We start from the raw sequence: 7,212 nt of genomic DNA, 5'->3' as shown, positions 1-7,212 counted from the left end.
GTGTCGATTGAACACCAGCACCACTTCCACTCCACCGCCAACCACAATTTCCCTCCCGCTGTTTTACCTGTTATTGCCGTTGGCGAAATAACCTAACAAACCCAAACACCCATACTAAAACTCTCGCAGATTTCAGCCGTCTCAGTTTTATACCAGCGTCGTTTCATACTTCGCATTCACACTACATCAACCCCAAACACCCCACGTCCCCGTCGGCTTCATCTACCCTCCAAATCCTTCTCCATCGTTTTTCCAATAGACTCTTTCATCATCTCCTCTGTCTATTTCTAAACTTCTTCATACCTAATTCATCTCCACAATTATCAACTGATCTATCGCTGATTAACCAACATCGCCCTAAGTAAGATCCAAAAGAAAACCCTAAAACATCGTCGCCCTATTCGTCACTTCATCCTGGGTTTATCCATCCGAATGTTGATGGGAGAACAAAACCCTAACTCATCATCACCATCTTCATATGTTCGTCTCAATGTCGGCGAGTGTCGATTGAACACCAGCACCACTTCCACTCCACCGCCAACCACAATTTCCCTCCCGCTGTTTTACATGTTATTGCCGTTGGCGAAATAACCTAACAAACCTCTAAAATCAGACAACCAATGATTTACATCCACCCGTTTTGTGTGGAATTAATATGAGGTTTTCAATCTAGGGTTTAATTTTTTTGGAACTGATGATGATGATCGGGATTTGGTCTGAAGAATTAGCTGCTATGTATACATTTTTTTTATTAATAGTTACAATTTTTTTTTAATTTGGGTTTTCTGTATGTGATTGCTGGTCATTACAGTTTTGTTTATTTGTTGTTTTGGTAAACTATATCAAACCATAGCAACCCATTAGCTTCTTGACATTGTCTTGATTATTGATCAGTTTGATAGTGTATTCGCTTTTAAAAATTAGAGTCTTATAAAATTGTGAAATGAGCATAGCTATACTTATACCCATCAACATTTCAGATTGAAAAAAAGGGTATTTGAAAGATTTTGGTTACTTTGTCGATTTAGAAACTATAATTTGAGATATTTTACTTTAGACACATCGAAGGTTATTGATTTCAGTTCAGGTACATGTATCTATTTCTAGGTTTCTAATTCTAGATTTTTTTTTACATGTACTATTTTTACAGGAAATTTAAGATTAAATAATGAAACACTCTGGTCATCAGTGGTTTTGGGTTGTGGTGGTTGTTGATGATTGATTGATTAGTTGGAGTTGTCATCAATTCTATTTCTAACTATTTGCACTTTAACTGTCGAATGATTAATTAGTTGCGAACTTGGATGTTCACTAATATGTCGTGTTACTCAACTTAGGGTCACTTCGTGCTTTAGCCGTTCCGTTGTCACTCGCAAAAAAGCCTTTGTATGCAACATGTAAGTGAATGACAAAATTGTTTTTTTATTGTTACAATTTTTTGTTGTCTTTCTTTATTTATCGTGTTTTATGTAACTATATGATTTCCCGTAACATAAATAGAAGATTTACAATCATAATTTATGGTAACAAAGCTGAAAGTGTGGAGGAACCCTAGCTAACCTTCAACTGGTAAAGAAATATGGCTGCGAACAGCGTCAGTAATAGGTTACAAATGGCTACAGCGGTAGACGACCAAATAACCATCGTTGTTCACCATTACCATCATCACCCGCATTCGATTTTCGATTTAAATGGTAAGATTCCGTTTTTTATGTTTAGGGATTTGATTTTATTCCATGTGTATAAATAATATAACACTTTATGTTAAATTAGTAATAAAGTGGTGCTCTTTAAAAGGGAATTTAGAATCTTGAATTCAAGCGGGTATAGTTATGAATTAATTGAATATAAGCAGAATTTATAATAACATGAGGGTATTTATTGAAGATTTATTTGCAATGGATTTGTACAATGGATATGTTTTTCCCAATTTTAAGTTTGAAAAAGTTTAGTGGTGATTTCTTGAAACATAAAGATGATAACTTTCAAGGTGACCTGAAGCATTTCTTGCAACAAAAGTAGTGAGATTTGGGTATAAAAAACCTCAACTTGCCTTTGTGAGTATAGTTTGATTCCAGTTATTGTACATATTGCACATGTGTACAACATTTTGGTTTTTCTCTCTAATGGTATGCTTCTGATAATGTTAATGATGGTTGTGGTTGTATTGTCGTCGGTAATGTTAGTCTGTTTTCCTACCATAACTTGAAGCCAATCCACTAATTTTTGCAAACACTTTTGGGCAGGGTAGCAGATGCATTGCTAAATGATTGAAACTGTACAGTTTTTTTTTTTTTTTTTGAACGGCAAGCTTGCATCAGTCCGGACCAAAGCCTAGTCATCATTTGCACACACACACGCGTTCGGGCAGGAAACCCGAACCACACTCAGGGGATCCGACCCTTAAACCATCCCATACGGGGCAGGCGGGCCGAACCTTAGTCCCGGAGCGGGTCGGTAAAACCTTCCCTTTGGGCCACCCTCAAGGAATTTCTTTCAAATAATATTCTTTGTAGGTGACGAGGCTCGAACCTGAGACCTCTAGCCCGGCGGGGGTGCTAGGCACCACCACATGTCCACTTAGCCAAAGCTGCGGGTTACCAAGGTTGTTTCTCTGGTTAATAACTATATCTAATGCTACTTGCAGCTACCAAAAATAAAGGCTGTGATGATGAAAGCAATCAAACTCGGCCAACCAATGAGAATGAATCTGTTCCTATCTTGGCGGAGCAACCTACAGGTTCCAGCCATGGCGAGTGTCCTCTTGGTTAGCTTTGTACATATCTGAGCCTCACTTTTTTTTTTTGTAACAGCCTTCCATTGGAGCATATTACAACGATTTACAATGATATATCACTGATAGAGACTATTGATAGGATTTTCATCGTTGCCCAGACGTTTTATCGGTGGGTGAATTCTTCTGCATTTTCCTATTCTTTTCAAGACTACGGACTTTCCATTTCAGTCTCCGGCTCAGATATTTAGTTTTTTTTTTTTTTTAAAATCACGATTTCTAATTTCGTTCCATTTATACATACTATACTAGATTTATGAGCCCGTGCGTTGCACGGGTATTCATCCGCAAACATTATATAGTATTTTGCAAATGTATAATAGTATTTTGCAAATGTATATGAAATAACGATATTATAAGGTCATTGTCGTAAGTACTGTTGTGGATTGAATTTGTAAAGTATAAAGAATATACATCACCAAAATGTTGAAAATATTTGTTCATATAGTTTTTCATAACGCAAGTTTAAGTTATTGATTGTTGTAAACATGAAATAGATAAAAAGCACGAACTTTATAGCGGTAATTGAATAAACATTTTGTGTCAGGTTTTAGCCGATTTTCTTTTCGAAAATGGGTGAATCCATAAGACACACAGAGGTTTGGTTTTTTCTTCGACTTCTCTTATTTCAACCTTCATTTGTACTTTTGTTTATCCAAATTGAAGCACGACACTCTTTTACCACAACTAAACCAGGAAGTAACATCAATTCGTTTGGAAAACGCTACAAAAAAACAAAAGAGTTATATAAATTTATAATAACTCACAATATTGATTTGAAGTGTATGTAAGCAAAACAGATTGTGTTCAGTACTTTGCCATCCACCAAAATTGAGCTTTGATGGGCATAAATTCATAAACAGTCTTATAACCACAAAAAACCACATCAACTAACAACATAAAACAGTAAAAATAGAAAAGTGGATACCACACTGACGACCGATATCATGACGTCTTTTGCTCCATCCTGGTAAACATGCCTTGTGAAGCAATCACAACCGAAAACCCTGTCTACACTCAATTGAGCACCATAATAATAAGGGATAAAATATCATGATCATTTATCAAAATCTTTAAAGTTATAGAACGTAACTCAAAAACATAAAAGATGATGAAGCGCATGATAACAACTAATTTCGAATTCTTATGCTCTTCACTTTTCTATAACATAACAAAAACCAATTACCAACAAACCCCTACAATGAAGTAGTGTTGGTGCGTTGAATAATTTTTGCCATCTGTTTGATTGCTCACAGTACAAGTCTCTAATTCTGTAAATTGCATTTAACTCCATTAGATTATTAAAGTGATTCTTGTCATTATAGCTCATATTCATATTCAACAGTATAGCAGACCCCTACAATGAAGAAACACTACAATAATGATAACATTTGTACTGGATTGAACCTTTTAATATTATAAAAGTTATTAATGAATATGCAATAAGTTTTCGTGGCACCAAGTTTTAAAAAACGAATATGCAATAAGTTTTCGTGGCAATAGTTCAATACATACATATTAACCTTAAAATGTCCTAAATATAATAATATACTTTTCCAGTGGCACCAAAGTTGTAAAATTTATATTCAAACTCACATTTTAACTTGTAAAAAAAAAAAACTTTAAGTTGAAACTTAGCCCATTTGAATGATTTTGAGCCCATGATCTCAAGTTCAATACATACATTAGCTACAACCGAAACCAATTTAAAGTATACTTATCTCCTGATAACCAAGTGGTAAGAAGACTCATTTACCATGAAACGTCTTCCATTGCAACTAATTTAGCAGCAGACTCATCCATGTCCAAGATCACTATCAACTAAGCAATGGAAAGTCATGCAAGTAATTTATTACAACATTTATCAACCAATATACAACTCCCAACATATTAACAACATAGTGTACAACATGTTTACAAATTTACTATTCATTTATTTGTACCTTATTCTTGGCAGGAGGTTTCTTTGCGCCCGCTGCTGCTTTACCTCTTCCTTTTTTCAAAGCACCAACATAATAATCTGAAGCCATTAAACAAAAAACTAATGTCAATATGCATATGCATATCACATGTTACATATTACATTTACTTATAAAAAGGCGAATGTTTCTTGATATGTGATATAACATGTTTCTGTTAGTTCAATTTTGGTAATTTTCTTCGGAGCAGGCTTTCGTGAAGGTTTCCTAGCATTCTTACCACCACCTCCAGGGCCCTTAGCTCTTGCCTTCTCTTATTGTATTCTTCTATATTCTTTATCTTTAGCATCCCTCTTGTCTTGTTCCTGATCACACAACACAAAAGTTTAAAGCTTGAATAGACCTCACAAATAAAAACTATTACTTCATTAAAAAGAATAATAAGAAAACGAAAAAACGTACATCAAGTTGCCTATCAATGGCATCAAGACCTGGCAACCATAAAAAGTTTGAAGGAGTCTTTGATTGACCATCAAATTTAGCCTTCTGTTTATCCTTTCGTTCCCTTGGTTGTTTCATCTTCTCATAAGTCAATGTTCCTATTGACATGTTCAACAGATAATCATATTTAGTTATAGTATCCACTTTTTCTTTCTGTAGAAATTACTTTTTCGATTTCTTCATCCTTCTCATCAGTTCAAAACTTTGTTTTCCAGTTGCAATAATGATTTTTCAAGCTCGTTAAGTAAAGCAGTATAAAAAATTGATAATAACAACCGGATTCGCTGCAGATAAAAATTTGTGAAGCACATTAACGGCTCAAAAAACTCACCTTTCTCTTCTCATAAAAATCAAGACGTAAATGAAAGAACTCCTCAACGACTGTAAACGCAATGAGTGCATAATAATAAACAAACAAATCAAGATCATAAAATAATAATAAAAATAAAACCTTTGTGAACGGTTAGCGTACTAACTTTGTTCAGGGGTGTCATACTTCTTTATGAAAAAAAGTGTGCAGATAACTCAGCATGTTTCAACCTGTATATATGATGCCGATTTAAAACCATTACTAAATTCTCATCATTACTAAATTCTACAACTCGTTCCATTCCTTCATTTTGCCACCTATAGTATTTAGAAGCCAATATTAAGTAGTAGGAGATTGGAAGCTAAAAAAATAAACAATAATGTTCATGCCTAACCAATATGTTGATTAATATATGCATAGAGAATCGTGCAATATATCTCTTTAAAAGCAAACCGCTATGTCTACTATACTGATACTATAACAAATTTGTTTACTAATAATGAGCACCTTAAAAACAGATTGGAGGAATAATAAGAATACATGATAACCAATGCATAAAACTTACGTAGACATAGGAGTTTCGTTTGAGTGTTGAACTGTCAAAGATGAGCCTAAGGATGGTGTCTTATCCGGTAATGGCGAAGAGGTCTTCAACACTGCAAGTGAATTTGATTTAACAATTTACAAAATGTATGCTTATATGAACATGTTAGTTCAAAACAGCATAATTTAAAAATAAAAAATAAAAACTACAAAGATACAATATGAACATAGGAGTCATAATTAAAAACAAATCATGAATCAATAAAACAATAATAAAATATCTATAAAGTCAGTTATATGTATATACCAGAAAAATGATCAAGTTATCTTCATTCCATTCACGTGATCCATCTCGACTTTCAATTATATGGTATAGTAAGTCAAAACAACAATTCTTTTGATTAACTCCCATATATAGCAATCAAAGTTAAGCCTACAAATTCTAACGTAACTCGGATCACATGTCTAATGTCTTACTCATCCACCATGCGAAATCTCCACCGACCCATATAGCCTTTATCTAGCAATTCACACATTGTTGTTCACCCATACCCAATTGAAAAATAAAATGAACACACACTCTAAGTTAATATCAGTGATTTAAGAGATAAACTGTACTTATCATTTCTATAATCTGACCAAAATTAACTAAGAGAAGTCAGACTGGGCGCATTCATCCAATTTGACATTTCATTACCACAACATTTGACACTTTTAACATGATACACCAAATTCAAAGCATGCTGTCAACAATCATTGGAAATATCAGAATACAACTCTCCATCCTCAAATTCCAAGCTTTATGATCACCTTCAATATTCATAAGTATGCAGAACCATTAAACTAAGAAACACTATCTTCATGATCGAAAAGAGAAGAAAACCCAAAAAATTTAAGTAATTCGATATTATAGAAGATATCACAAGTTATAGCTACACTATTTAAAATAGTTTGGCTGTGATACAATATAAATGAAAACTTCAAAATTCCAGATAATTTAACTTGGTAAAAGCACACCTTCCCACCTACACAAAAGAGCTCTGCTATTGTGAAAATGGCCATGATCACCATAGCTTGTCTCTGGACTTTTGAAAGGCTGAAAGTCCATAATATTTGTCATGTTTAACTCTATAAGTACGGAATAC

General features: G+C 34.0%; 1 long non-coding RNA gene across 1 annotated transcript; it reads left to right on the top strand.

Moving 5' to 3' along the window:
- The first annotated feature begins 269 nt into the window (after window positions 1-269).
- Window positions 270-3,174, top strand: LOC139899315 (uncharacterized). Its single transcript, XR_011777415.1, has 4 exons — window positions 270-735; window positions 1,338-1,397; window positions 1,501-1,694; window positions 2,648-3,174. It is a non-coding gene; the product is annotated as an uncharacterized lncRNA (long non-coding RNA).
- Window positions 3,175-7,212: the final 4,038 nt, after the last annotated feature.

Source organism: Rutidosis leptorrhynchoides, chromosome 3 (genome assembly GCF_046630445.1).
Source record: "Rutidosis leptorrhynchoides isolate AG116_Rl617_1_P2 chromosome 3, CSIRO_AGI_Rlap_v1, whole genome shotgun sequence".
Taxonomy (NCBI): domain Eukaryota; kingdom Viridiplantae; phylum Streptophyta; class Magnoliopsida; order Asterales; family Asteraceae; genus Rutidosis; species Rutidosis leptorrhynchoides.
The sequence above is the reverse complement of the archived record's forward strand: the minus strand, read 5'-3'. Positions and strand labels throughout refer to the sequence as shown.